We start from the raw sequence: 14449 nt of genomic DNA on the forward strand, positions 1-14449 counted from the left end.
GCCCGTACCACAATACTTTGGCAATAGCGATTGCTGACTTAGATAGAGATATTTTTGATTCATCGCTTATTCCAGAGGAGGAGGTGCGAGCATACAAGGATCTGAGTGAGGCCGAGTATAGTATTTCAGTGGGTGATAGACAGCTTAAGAGCTCGTCTCTGATCTGGATCGTACCCCACCTCGGTAATTTCTGTTTGCAAGGTCTTGGTCGAAATCCGCGAGCTCAGCTTGGGAAGAGTGCTTGTACTGAAACGTATGTTTTACCAATGCTCTCTTCCCCTGTTTTCCTGACTGCCAAGGGTACCTACTTTGTATGTTATGATCGCGCATATACGTGGTTGCCCCGTGACTTCTCGGGCACCTGTTATATTGCGAATATTTTGCCACCGACTTTCACAGTTGCCTCGAACTATCACAAGACTAGAGTTGTGAGAGGCGTTATTAGCAAAGAGGACACTGCCGGTCAAGAAGCAGGAGACTTCTTTAAGGGTTTCCTGCCGTTTTGGGGACCTATGATTAACAGTAGGAACCTGAGACAGTTGACTCGTGTAGTAGAATCGACTGCTAACATAACTGCAAGTGCTCTTGGTAATCTGACAGCAGAGCTTCAGGCGGATAGGCTTATGACGTTGCAGAACCGTATGGTTCTAGACGTCGTTCTTGCAGATAGAGGTGGTGTGTGCAAGGTGATCCATTCCAGTTGCTGTATTTTCATCCCTGATAACGCTCCAACCGTATATCAAGCCATCTCGAAGTTGCATAAGATTTCCGAGTCCATACACGTGGACGTAGGTGATTGGACGCTACTAGGATGGTTTTGGGGCCTGATGTCGACTTGGGGTTGGAAAATTCTGATGATCGTAGGGGTTGTTGTAGTGTTTCTGTTCACATGTTGTCTTTGCGTGCAGTGTGGTCCTGCCTTATGTGGCCTCTGTGCTACAACGTGTATAAGACGGCCACCTGTTACCAAAGAAGCATTGATGGATAGAATAATGTTGCAGCAACATCTGAACGATCTGATGAATATCGAGATCGATTCTGATATCGACTAGTGCTTGCCTACATGAGGGCGTCTGAGGTTCCGTGAGAATCGTAATGACGTTTTGGGTTTGTTCGAATATCGACGATTTTGGTATCTGTGAACCGCAAATAACGAGTTTAGTGGGTGTACGCGTTTTCGCTACACTACTTTGCATCATTCGTCTTATTCGTGGGTTTCTTCATCTGAACCCACGGGTTCCATTTTAGATACGGCATCCATTTTGTTTCTTGCCCTCTAGTAGCCAGCGAACGGCCACTGTCCGCTTCGTGACCCTGGGGTTCCCAAGCTCTTGCGGAAGACACGTGTTCCTTTGAGAGTGTCTTTATGACGAGGGGGATGACACGGCAAAGGCAGATGGCTCCGCTCGAGGCTCATCTTGCCGTGCCGGTCTATTGTTTCAGCCGTGCATGCATAAGGCACGAATCCTTTGATCCTGCAATCATGCTTACGATATTGCCCCCTACACTCTTTTCCAATCTGTTGTTTATCTTTGTCTTCCTTGCACCTGTTTCTGTCTCTTTTCTTAACTCGTTTACAGCCAGAATGGAATGTACCTAATGGTGGGATAATGCACTTTTACAGTGGGGAACCGGCGATGTTACTGTAATTATGTTCCGGGCTTCTGAATACATGAAAGCAACCCTTTTGAAGTTTACTGTGGGAACTGAGTTGTAACCTTTTGTTCGCCATGTTGTGCAATGACAAAAATGTGTTTAAAAGGAGCGATCCACTGTTGCAATTCGAAGCAGTCTCTCAGAACCTACACGTTGTGTACTTCTTGCGATTTCTGTATCCCTGCAGTAAATAAACGTTGATCTTTGACGCCGAAGGAAGTGTCCTGTGTCTCTGTGATTTGTATGCCGGAACAGGTAACCCACGAAGGTTTCAGGTGTTGTTCCCTGGCACCGCTGGGCCTTAGAAAGTAGTAGACAATCCTGTCCCAAGCCTTGATTTGCCCAAGGTGTCCTGCAAGGGGAATGTCATGTGCTAGGAACAGAAGATACCCCTGAACCTATGAGGTATGACCAACCTCCTGGTAGCACCAGACATGGGGTCTCTACTTTCAGAGTATAGGAGTCCCTCTTCCCTCCCATTTCCTCAGCTGCAGCTTGCTCTCTGAGTTTCTCAAGAGAGGGGCAGTACCTCTGTTCCAAACTCAGGTCTGCCCTGAAAGGGCCACCTGCTCCCAAGAACTTTGCCTGGTCAGGCCCATTTTCCTCTAGGGCAGTTCCTTCACAGTGACTGGGGTCATCCTCCTCAGGAGACTGACTCTCACTGGACCTTTGGTGAAAGGATAAATCATTGCTCTTTCTGCTCCCACATTTGGGGGTCAACTGGTCCATTTTCCAGGATCCAGTGCTCCATTATTGCTAAGCTGTTAGGCTTTTGCCCTGATGATAGCAAATGCACTGGCAGAGATGCCCATCATCTGTGCATGAGTCCTGAACTCCACTTCAGCCCTGGCTGACGTTTCTAGATCATTGCCCATTAAACAATCTACAGGTAGGTTTGGAGATACCACAATTCTTTTAAGTCCAGTTACGGCTCCCCATCTGAGATTCACAACTTCAACGGGATGGTCAGTCCTGACATTGCTAGCGTTGGTGACTTGGTACTGCTGACCAAGAATGATCTGTTCAGGCGACACAAGTTTCTTTGTCTTTTCACCATTGTGACACTGGCCATTATGCCCCTGTAGGCCATTGTTTCTTGTCCATTAATCAAAGGCTGTTGCCTGTACTTGCCCACATTAGTGGGACTTATTAGCAACGTGGAAAGGTATGTGCCACCATCACAGACAAGGACAGCCTGGGTAGGAGTTCTGACTAGGCCAGAATCCACCGCAGAGCCCAAGATTAACCCTTCTAATCTCTTGAGGGTAGCACTACCACTTGAACTGGAGCTAAAGGGTGTAGTTGCCTTAGGGGCAGTGGTAGTTGCTTCCTTGGCTTTAGGAAAATCAGCATATTTTGTCCAGTGGTTCTTCACCTTACAAATGTAGCACCAAGGTTTCTTCTTGCCCTTTTTGGAGTTCTGGGACCTACCCTTGCATGCAGGTTTTTGGAGGCTGTGTGAAGACTCTTTCTTGTCTTTGATTTTGTCCACACCCTATCTTGAGATTTTGAAGAATCCTGCTTCTTCTGGTCACCTCCACTACCTTGGTTTGCCTGCTTGACCCTGGTGCAAAACCATTTGTCTGTCTTCTTTCCCAATTCTTGGGGAGAGGTCAGATCAGAGTCCACCAGGTACTGGAGCAAATGTTGATTCTGAAAGTTTTTAAGGATGTCCTCCCTTATCAACAAATTGTACCGTCCCTCATAGTCCTGAACATGCTTCCAAGAAGCCAGACTTCCACAGCCTTAATAACACTATCTATAAAATCAACTCAGTCTTGAGTTGGTGCCCCTGGGTGTCTCTGAACTTAATCCTGCATTGCTCAGTGGTTAAGCCAACCCCATCTACAAGGGCATTCTTCAAGACAGTGTAGTTGTCAGCATCCTCTTCCCTAACAGAGAGGAGCGTATATCTTCCTTTGTTAGGAAAGGAGAGCCACAGGATAGCTGCCCACTGCCCTTAAGGGACCTTCTGTACTTTACAGGCCCTCTCTGAAGCAGTGATTAATTTGTGGATGGCAGCCCCCTCCTGGTAAGGAGGGACTATCCTGCTCAGGTTCTTAGTCGCAAAGGAAGGTTTCCTGATTCTAGGGACACTCGGGCTGCCACCATTGGACAATAGTCCCACATTTTTCCCAGCCTTCTGTACGTCTAACGCCTCCTTGTCATGGGCCAATTGATCCTTCCTGAGTCTCAGTTTCTCAAGTCAGATACTTTGGTACTCCCTATCTATGAGGTCATCCCTCTTGTTAGAAAGGATGTTCCTACAGAGGTTTCAGAGGCAATGGACTCAGCAGAGGAATACCTAGTCCTCCTTTGCATACTCTGTAACCTCTCAGGAGGAATAAAGTGGGGCCTATTTCTAGGGGCACCCTCTGAGCCATCTGCACTATTCCCTGGGGGAACAGAGTTCAACTGGGTTGAGTCATTGGACTCCGCCTGGTCAGAAACAACATTGGGGCTGAGAAGGGGAGCCCCTCCTGACTCATTTTTTGGCTCCTACCCGTCCATCTTGTCCTGCTCATTTGACTCACCAGCCTTCTGGAGGTCATCTTGCAATAACACCTCTAAGTGGCACTGGGTGGTATTGCTTTTCCCTATTTTAAGTTTTCTAGAGGAACACAGGGTCCTCAGTTCCTGCAATGTGAGGGCACTTTACCTAGAGGGCAGGGATCCACTGGATTCTTCGACTAAAGAGATACTAGGTGTAGTGTGGTGTTGCACCTACCTAACCTAGTGGGAACTAAACTTCCTAAAATTGGAGAAAGAGTGTGCTAATTCCTTAACAACCAATCTGCAAGTTCAGTAGAACGTACTTGCCTGTGAAAAGTTTTAAATGTGCCTAATGCTGGTGATGGTTTTTCAATTAATGCACACCTAGATTAGCTCGCCCTCTTGAATCCCAACCACTGCACACCGATGTAGGATGCTGTCTTGGTACATGGTGCACACCTACTCAAGTGTGGCACCCTGTACCAATCCTTATTGTGTTTTTAGTGGTTTAGACAACATTAGAAAGCTCCCTAAATGATAGCTGTGGAGAGCAGCCTGCAGACTTAGTCTAGGAGGAGTGTAAAGCAGCTTGTTTCACCTGCATCTAATCTTGAAGTGCAGATTAAGTGAGAAAGAACCACACAGTGTAGTTATAAAAATAGTTATTTATCACACTCACTAACCCAATGCAATATCTCCTGCCCAGAGATATAGTTACAATGCATACAATACTTTGATAATGTAACAGGTAAGTAGAACAGAAATACAGTGGGCTCCGGGAAAAGACCAAACCATATACAAAAATAGTGGAATTCGACTAGCGACCAAAGTTGTGAGTGGACCCAGAAGTCTTAGAAAGGCGGGGGGACCAAGGAGCCACCCAAGGTAAGGACCCAGAAACCCCACTGAGGCCATGTGTTAAATGAATACACAACCAGGTGCTCAAGGTAAGTCAATGGGGAAGTCGCGTTGCAGCTATTAAAGAAAAGGACCCTTCCCAGAGGGCTTCGAAGACACCCTAGGAAGATGGACGGTTCGAGAGTCACCCCACCCCTGGATACTCAGGAGACCAGGATACCTGCCCTGGGGAAGCCGAGCGTATAGGTATGAAGTGACGTCGGGAAGCGCTGTAGACCCCAATGGAGGACGTCAAGCAAGATGCTCCTGGCGAAGAAGCTGGAAGAGTCCTTTGGAAACCAAGGGTGGATTCATGAAGAAGAGTACCTGTAAGCAGAGGGGACAGAGTGTAGGTCACTGAGGAGTGACCAGGAGGCACGGGAGTTGAGTGCCCACTAATGTCAGCTGTTACAGAATAGTTGACGCTACCCTTGTTTTTGCAGCTATGTGGACCAGGTTATACTGAGTACAACCAGGAATGGTGTACGAGCTGTACCACAGCGCATGGCGCTATCCAGGGTGTCGGTGTACGACAGGAGCACCAATAGGTCTTGGCAACGCAACACGTGGAAGAAGACGAAAAGGTACTGTGTCAGGATCAGCAAGGTCCAAGAGAATCAACACGTTCAAGTAAGTCAGGGTAGGCTCCGAGTATGCAGGGGAGCCTACTGGAATCAAAGAAGACTCACAACAGGGTCTGGAGATCACTGGAGTCGAGAGTTACCCAGCGTTAGCAAAGGCCATCCGATGCGATGCACAGAGACTAGGTTCCGGCATTGTCAATGAGGGATCCTGGCCTTAGACTTGGTCTGAAGACAGTGCGGGCTTTAAAGAAGTTGTAGAATGGCCTTGTATTTTATTGGACCTGTTGAAGTCTGTAGGAGCCTAGGATCAGCAATTTAGTCAGCTATGTTCGGTGCCTCAGATGCAGGGGAGTGACTCCTTTAGTGCAAGGGAGATTCCTTCAGATGTCTTTGGATGTCCACAGGCCCAAAGGGAACTTGTATGGAGTATGGACACTGATGGAGCAGCAAGCCGGCAGAACGAAGAGATCAGGAGCAGAGTCTTACTGGTTGCAGTCTCTGTTCCCAAAGTGAAGTTCGATGTGGTCAGTCCGACACAGTCAGTACGACTCAGTCAGGATGTCCAGACAGTTGAAGAGGATGTGGAGTTAGATCTGAATCAAATCCCATAACGAATCTAGGGACCCACTTTCAGGTAAGCCCTTAAGTACCCCAAGGAAATGGTTGGGATGATTCAGGTGTCTCTCCCAGAGGAGGGGCTGGACAGAGGGGAGGATACTCCCATGTCCTTTGCCCAGTTTCATGCCAGAGTGGGAGTCAAGCGTTCCCCTTACTGGTTTGAGTTGGAGTATGCAAGGAGGGTTACAGGTGTGCCCCTCAAGCAGACTGAGTTTCACTGGCAAGTGCCCAGTCCCTGTCCCAGTACACTAAACCCTGTCAGGGAGGTGGTCACACCTCCCTACAACAAGATACCTATTGTGCTGCCTTCCCCTGCTTGAGCATGCCTCAGCAGCAAGCAGAAGGGCAGAATCGTGCCTCAGGTCAGCAGCAGCCCTAGCTTGCTGCCTGGTTCTGGAAGACTGGTACTGGGAGCACAGAGGGTTACCGGTTACGGTGTGGGGGTATGATTCCAACATGTTTGATACCAAACATGACAGGGTTTCTTGCAGCTAGTTCAGAGATGATCCTCACGTTATGATGCATGGCCACTCTATATATCGTAACGGCTGACACTGACAACCCAGGAGAATGGCTCCACAGGCTGTAGGTTTGTCCTGCTTGTGTAGGGCCACCCCCACACTTAGAACTGAGCACCCTGCCTTTGGGACTGAAAGGCCTACTCAATGGTTTTAAGTGTAGTGATGTGAGAATAAGGAGACTTATATTTTTCGTGAGAGGAGCATGTCACAACTCACACAGGCTGCAATGGCAGGCCTGTAGTCAGATTTCTGGAGGGGCCCTGATGAGTGACATAACACATACTGCAGCCCATGGGGGACCCCTGGTATACCTAGGCTTAGGTTCCTTAGTACAATATATTAGGGACTTACTACGGTACTCCAGCAACCAATTAGGAATGTACCAAGGTACTCACCATGGGCAATTTTGGGAGGAAGCACAGTGACTGGGGCCCTTATTATGTGGTTCTGAAAATTCTGGGTCCTGCTACAATATGGTACCGAGACCCAACACTCGTGTCACAAAATATCATCGTACCCTGACGAATTTGGTGTCGGCAGACCGGTAATGATTAGGACATTATCCCTATGCATTTGCGTCGTGATTGAGTGATGCTAACACCCTTAAATCATGGTTTCTGTTTTAAACCCTCGGGTTCCATTTTGTGAACGGCATCCATCTTGTGGCTTGCCCACATATAGTCAATTGATTGAGGCCGAGTTTGATCTGAAAGGACACGTCCACCTTAGCTGACTTCCCCATGACCTGGCCGAGCTGACTCCACTGCCTCCAGCCAAACCTGTTCGGGCAGTTCCTCGCCCAGTGGCCGAGTAAGATAGCATCAAGGCACAACATGCCATAAACCATTCACTACATACAAACCATGTTATCCACACACATACACCTGTCCATGTTTCTTGTTTATGGCCGGTTTTACGATGAGGAGGTGCCCGATTTTATTGGGGTTTCATCGATATCTGATGGGAATTCTGGGCCTGGCTGGGTAATCCATCACAAACTGGACATCGAAAATGTAGGTTTACCATCATGACTTTGCTTTTTCACTATTTTGGAAATATGTATATGACCGTATTATAAAACCAAAGAATTCTTGCCTGCTGCTGTTATTTTTGTATAAAAGGAGAAGGCTGGATCTGTAAAAACGAACAGTCTCCTGAGAATCTACGACCCGTGCTGTTGTACTTCTAGGACGCTTGTTACTTGGTTGCAACCAATAAAACTCGATGCTTGACTTCACCTAGAAGACTCTGTGTTTCTGTGGTCCGGAACAGGGAGAGCTCAGAGGTCTTTGGGTGTGTTACCCTGGCACCACCGGGTTCCTAAAAACCCGGCACCTCAGTTGGCGCCTAACTCGGGGCGGTATCAAGCGGTGATGGTCCAAGCCAGATGTTCATGAGGAGCTTCGTGGGAAAATTCCAGAGGACGGCCAGCCACTTCAGCGACCCCTGTATGTCGACGTGGTTCCGAAGGTCTTTGCTGCGAGGTTCCCCGCGTCCCGACGGCTACGAAGGACTGCTGCCCTGACTATCGCCCTGTTTTGGACCCAGTGATCCTTGGTAGAGCGAAACGATAGACGAGACTTCTAGTGACGCCATCGATCATCAATACTTCAGTTAAGTATAAGTGGAGCGTCTCCCAGTCCTTAGTTTGATTCTTAGTTCTGGTATCCTTGAGATACACCTTGTTTGGAACTTGCAAGCGCCAAAACCAAGGGATTCGTGTATTCACGAAAATATCGTATTCGATAAATCCTTTGAAGTTTGAAGCTAGACTAGTGAGCAAAGATGCCTGGTCTTAGCAGACTTGGAAACTTGTTTTGTCTTGGTTGTAGTAAGGACTCCCGATTAGAGGATTCGTGTCCGGTTCCTCCGATCGGAACTCCAACATATGAGCTCTATATAAAGCATGGAGTAGGTCCTATCACATATAATGAAGTGTGGATAAAGTACACCAGAAAGGATGGTGTTTTAAAATGGCCCCAATATGGTAGCTTTGACACAGAAATTTTAGATAATCTCGAGGTCAAACTCTTTAAGAAGAAAGCCCGGCCGGCGATGTTTGACTCTTTTCGCTTATGGCGCAAAGAAGCCAAACAGAAAGAAATAAAACTAGCAAAGAAAAATAAAAGAGGTATGTCAATGGTACAAGCTGCCATTGCATACAGGGATAATGAGGAAGAACAGGAGAGTGAACAAATGCTCAGAAGCAAGAAGTTAGCAGTAGATAAATGCTACCCAATGTTGCCACATGAAGGACAAGGTTCAAAAGAGACATCAGAGAAGGATCCATTAATGTCCCATTTACTAAGTTCACCACCCCCATATGCAATAGATGCTACTGCACCCCCGAAGCGCTTTGCTATACCGCGCCCCGGTGCACGAACTTCAGCTCTTACACAAGCACCAGCTCCTCTTCAGCTGGTTCCTACTTCTCCGGCGCAGCCCTCTCAAGGGCTGCCGACTTTGCTACATACTCCATCTACCGTTTCTACGACTTTGCCCACTGCTCCAACTGTTTATCCTGATACTACTTCTGCCACTGCCTCGACTTGCTCTTTACATCAGCCTGTCTTTTCTGGCGCATCTGCCTCTCCGCAAGCTTCTCCTTCTGTTCGACAGAGAGTGGCAAGTACTGTCACTGGTCTGTTCTCACCTTTCTTTGGGTCGCCTAAGACGACCCCTAAAACAGGACGTAGACAGTTGCGTAGTCAACTGCCTGATTATCAGGAAAGAGAAGTGCTGAATGAGTTAGCACGTAAATGGGTTACTGATACTGTTAGGTATGATGTTCAGTCTGTTATGGAAGTCTTCCGTCAGTGGGACGCACCCACTCAGAGATATGTATTCGAAGAGATGTGTGTATATCTTTGCGAAGATTTGGAGACGAATGATCCAAAACGCAAAATGAAGGAATTATTCCGTATGCGTTTCAAGTTTTATGAAGGCATGATTGTAGGTGCCGATATTGAATGAGCAATAGATTTGTTGTTATCTTATAGGAGTAAAGGAAACGTCTCTAGATCACTGTATGAGGATGACATGTCAAGTAGGAAAAAGGCGCGACAGTACCCCATGAGAGAAGTTCCTCCAGTTTGGAGGGAAGGTGACGCAAATGTGAATCCAGCAATTCTGCCACATTTCCAGCGTGTATGGGTACATGTCCCCTGGAAAAGATCTGAAGTTTTAGCACTCAAACAGACATTGCCTGATCCTCGTAAAAATCCTGCAGGGTAATATAAGGAGCTATCACAGACTGCCACCTCATGTATAATGAATTTAGCGGATGTAGACATGTTGTTTGGGAATGTTGTTCCACAGCCTTTATGGAGTAAGATTCGTCATGCAGATCATGACCAAGAATTAGGTGACACATGGGCTAATATCACTGCTGCTGATGCTAGACAAGTTGGTGGCTCTAAGCCTGAGCCTTTAATAGCCGAACTTCCTGGTAGAATTATCACGTATATGAAAACTTTAATGCCTGAATTACGTGTCAATTGGGACAAGCTATCTGGGTGCAAGCAGAAGAAAGATGAGAATGTGTCTGACTTTTTCACGAGGTTTGAAGAGACTTTCGTCGATCATAGTGGTCAGGATATGGCTACTGAGGGTGGCCAAAGATTGTTTGTAGACAAGTTCGTACATAATCTGCTCCCTGAACTGTGTAATAAATTGAAAGATTCAGAGAGTGCTTGGGCTGTTTCCACGTCAGCGCAGATTTTGGCCACAGCCCAGTACTACGAAAATAGGCGCAAAGACGAGCTAGATAAGGCAGATAAAAAGACTAAAGATTTGAAAACTAAAGTCCTTCTCCAGCAAGCCTATCTGCCTCGCACTACTAGTCAGCCTGATTATCAGCAACAACAGCAGTATTCGAGAAACTCACAAAGAAATGAGTCTTCTCAACAGCGTTTACCATATGGTCCCAATCAGTGTGCGTATTGCAAGGAAGAGGATCATTTCAAGAATAATTGTCCAGCTTTATTGCGACGTTTAAATGGCGTTTCTGGTGCAAGAGGTAGAGGTGTTCAACAGGCTCCTAGGGGTAGGGGCCGTGGAAATCTCCCCCAGAACACTACTTCTTTTCCGCCTCAGAATTCCATGAACAGCTTTGACCAACAGAATAATGCGTCTTCTAGGTCAGCTCATTACTATGCTGATGATTACTATGCAGAAAACGAGAATGAGGGTAATAATTGCTAGGACAGCCATGGACAAAGAGAGGGAGTTGTTTCAGTTCCAGTAGATCAGAATGGACCTTATGTTGAGGTGATTACATCAGGTGTGTCAGAACCTTTTCTGCTGGATACTGGTGCTACAAAAAGTTCTATTATGCACTCAAAACTTCCTGGCGCACCTTTGTCTGGCGAAATGAATGTTTCAGTAGGTTTTTCTGGCGCCCCTGTTAGAAACCCGATTTCTAGTCATATGCCCCTTTCTGTTGGGCCATGTGAATTAGAAGCACCCCTCATTCTTACAACAGGTTGTGGTGAAAATTTGTTAGGTTTGGATTTGTTAAAAAGATTATATGCAACTTTGTATTGTTCTCCTTCGGGAGTACAGCTCACCCTAGGTAAGAAAGTGATCTCCCCAATGTATTCCAACAGAATTGTCATCTCTTCCAGATATACTTTGGGCTACTGGTTCTAACGATGTGGGTCTTTTAGAGATAGCGCCATATGTGATAACATTGAGAGCCAATGTTAGGTTGCCACGTATTCCCCAATACAAGATCTCTAGCGAATGTGAAAAGGCGTTGTTAGCGATCATTTACGATCTGATTGAGAAAGATTTTTTTTTTTTTAATTTTAAGGTTTTTATAGAGCGCGTAGTAACCCTTGAGCATCCCAGCGCTTAACCTGAAGTCCGGAGGGTGCGGCCGAGGAAGGGGTAAGGATCACGGAAAGAGAAGGGTTTTTAGAGCCTTCCTGAACTGGAGGAGGTTGGGCTCAGTTCTTAGTCTCCGGGGGAGACTATTCCATCGTTTGGCCGCGTGTACCGAGAAGCGGCGTCCTCCAGACCGAGCTTTCCTTACTCTGGGGACGATGATGAGATTCTCTCCGCTTGAGCGAAGGTCTCTTGTTGTTTTGTAGGGGGCAATGAATTCCATGAGGATGGGTGGGCCCTTGCCGTGGAGGGTTTTGTGGGCTAGGCAAAGGGCCTTGAAAGCAACCCTTTCTCTGACTGGGAGCCAGTGCAGGAGCTTTAGGGCTGGCTTTGCCGAGGATCTTGCAGGGGTGTGGGTGAGTAAACGGGCGGCGGCGTTTTGTATTCTCTGCAGCGTGTTGAATGTCGCTTCAGGGGCCCCCAGGTAGACTGCGTTGCAGTAGTCTAGCCTTGCCAGGATGAGGCCCTGGATCAATAGTTTCCGGGAGGTGGCAGGGAGCAGAGGGAAGATCTTTCTGCAGGCCCTAAGGAGGCCAAAGCATATCCCTGCCGTCTTTTTGGCCTGCGTTCTGAAGCTCAGGTCTTTATTGAGCCAAACGCCCAGGCTCTTGACCTCCTCCTTTGGCGCGGGGGGGTCACCTAGACAGTCGGGCCAGATGTTGGTTGGCAGGGAGGCTCCTTTGTGTCCGAGCAGTAGGATCTCGGTCTTGGACCCGTTTAATTTTAAAGCAGAGGTGTTCATCCAGCTGTGGATTTCTATGAGACAGCTGTGAAGGTCGGAGGGTCTTGGTGGGGGTGTGAGAGGGTCACCACCAGCTGGGTATCGTCGGCGTAATTGATGATCGTTACGCCGAACGGGTTGACCAGTTGCTCCAGCGGGGACATGTAAACGTTGAATAACGTAGGGCTAAGAGATGAGCCCTGCGGTACTCCACAACGGAGGGGGATTGCTGGGGAGTGGCTGTCATTCTCCCAGACCTGAAAGGAGCGACCGTCCAAAAAGGACGATAGCCACTTCAGGGCCGTGTCTCTGACTCCAATGCCTCCCAGACGTTGGATTAAGGTCTGGTGGTTTACAGTGTCGAAGGCCGCACTGAGGTCCAGGAGGATCACTGCCACTGATCCTCCTGTGTCCAGAATGCTTCTGGCCTTCTCCACCGCCGCCAGGAGGGCGGTGTCGGTGCCCTGGCCTGGTCGGAAACCTGTCTGGGAGTTCCTGAGTAAGTTGTTACTCTCTAGGAATAGTGATAGTTTTTTATTCACTAGCTTCTCCGTGATTTTACTGTTTCCCGGGAGGAGGGAGATTGGTCTGTAGTTGGAGAGGTCCTGGGGGTCAAGAGAAGGTTTCTTCAAAAGACCTTTGACCACCGCCGCTTTCCAGCTGGGAGGGACTACTCCCTGAGACAGGGATGTGTTGATGAGGGCTGTGAGGGGAGGGATAATGGTGCTGGATACCTTTTTCAGGAAGCGGAGCGGGGCAGGGTCACTGGGGGAGCCACTTTTGACCGTGGCCAGTGTGGCGGCAACCTCTTCCGTGGATACTGGGCCGAAGGTGTCGAGAATGGGAGAGGAGGGGTCGTAGGCAGACTGAGTAGGGTAGTCAGGAACTGCGTCCGTTTGGGCGGAGTCTGATGGGGGAAGAGCCGCGAGGATTTTTGGGATTTTTTCGTCAAAAAACGTGGCCAGTTTGATGCATTTAGTTTCCGCTGCTTTGGGGTCCAGAGGTTTCGCGGGAGGGTCTGGAGCATGAAGAAGTTCTTTCAGTATGGTAAATGTTTCATGGACCGAGCAGGAGGATTTTTTTATTCTGGCTTCGTGGAACGCGCTCTTGGTTTTGTGGAGCTACTGTTTGTACGTTTTTAAGGAGACACGGAATACATCTTTCTTGTCCGCCGTCTTGTCTTTCCTCCATGAACGTTCATTCCTCTTACATTCCTTTCATAGGAGGTTCAACTCAGGGGTGTACCAGGGGGACGGGTTAACTCTCTTGGTGCGTTTAAGGGTACTTGCTCTCGGGAGGAGGCAGTCCAGCGATTGGGTGACCCATGTATTGAATTGATTATCAGCAGTCATGGTGTCTTGAGAAGGGAGAGGAGTATTTTCTCTGAGTTTGGCTGCCCATTCATCTGGAACCAGTTTGTGCCATCGTCTGACGAGGGTTCTTGTTTTGGGGGGTTGGAAAGGCGGAATGTTAATGCGCCATTCAAAGGGGACCATGAAATGGTCGGTCCAAGATGTCATTGAAGAGACAACAGGCAACATTTGTAACAGTCCTATTTTGTCCGTTTTAAAGCGTACTGATCCTTCACAGCCACCTGTGTACAGATTTGTGATTGATCTTAGAGAAGTGAATAAGATTGTTGTCCCACAGTTTCCGGTTGTTCCCCACATTACTGCCCTATTGACTATGGTTCCAGCTTCAGCCACTTGGTTCTCGGTGATTGATTTGAAGACGCTTTCTTCAGCATCCCGATTGCTGAGGAGAGCAGAGATATTTTTGGCTTCAATTTAGGAGGTCGAAGCTTCCGCTTCAAACGCGCTCCTCAAGGCTACTGTGAAAGTCCATCTATATTCAGTCAGGCTCTGAAAGCACAACTTGACACGATTGTTCTACCTGATGGTGCGACTCTCATTCAGTACGTAGACGATTTGCTGGTTGCTGCAGATACAGAAGAGATTTGCAAGGAAGCCACATTGTCATTGTTGCGTCATTTATGTGATATGAAGCACAAAGTCTCTCTTTCGAAATTGCAATTTTGTCGACAAGAAGTGACCTACTTAGGTCACATCTTA

The sequence above is a fragment of the Lissotriton vulgaris genome, chromosome 9 (assembly GCF_964263255.1).
Source record: "Lissotriton vulgaris chromosome 9, aLisVul1.2, whole genome shotgun sequence".
In the NCBI taxonomy this organism is placed as follows: Eukaryota; Metazoa; Chordata; class Amphibia; order Caudata; family Salamandridae; genus Lissotriton; species Lissotriton vulgaris.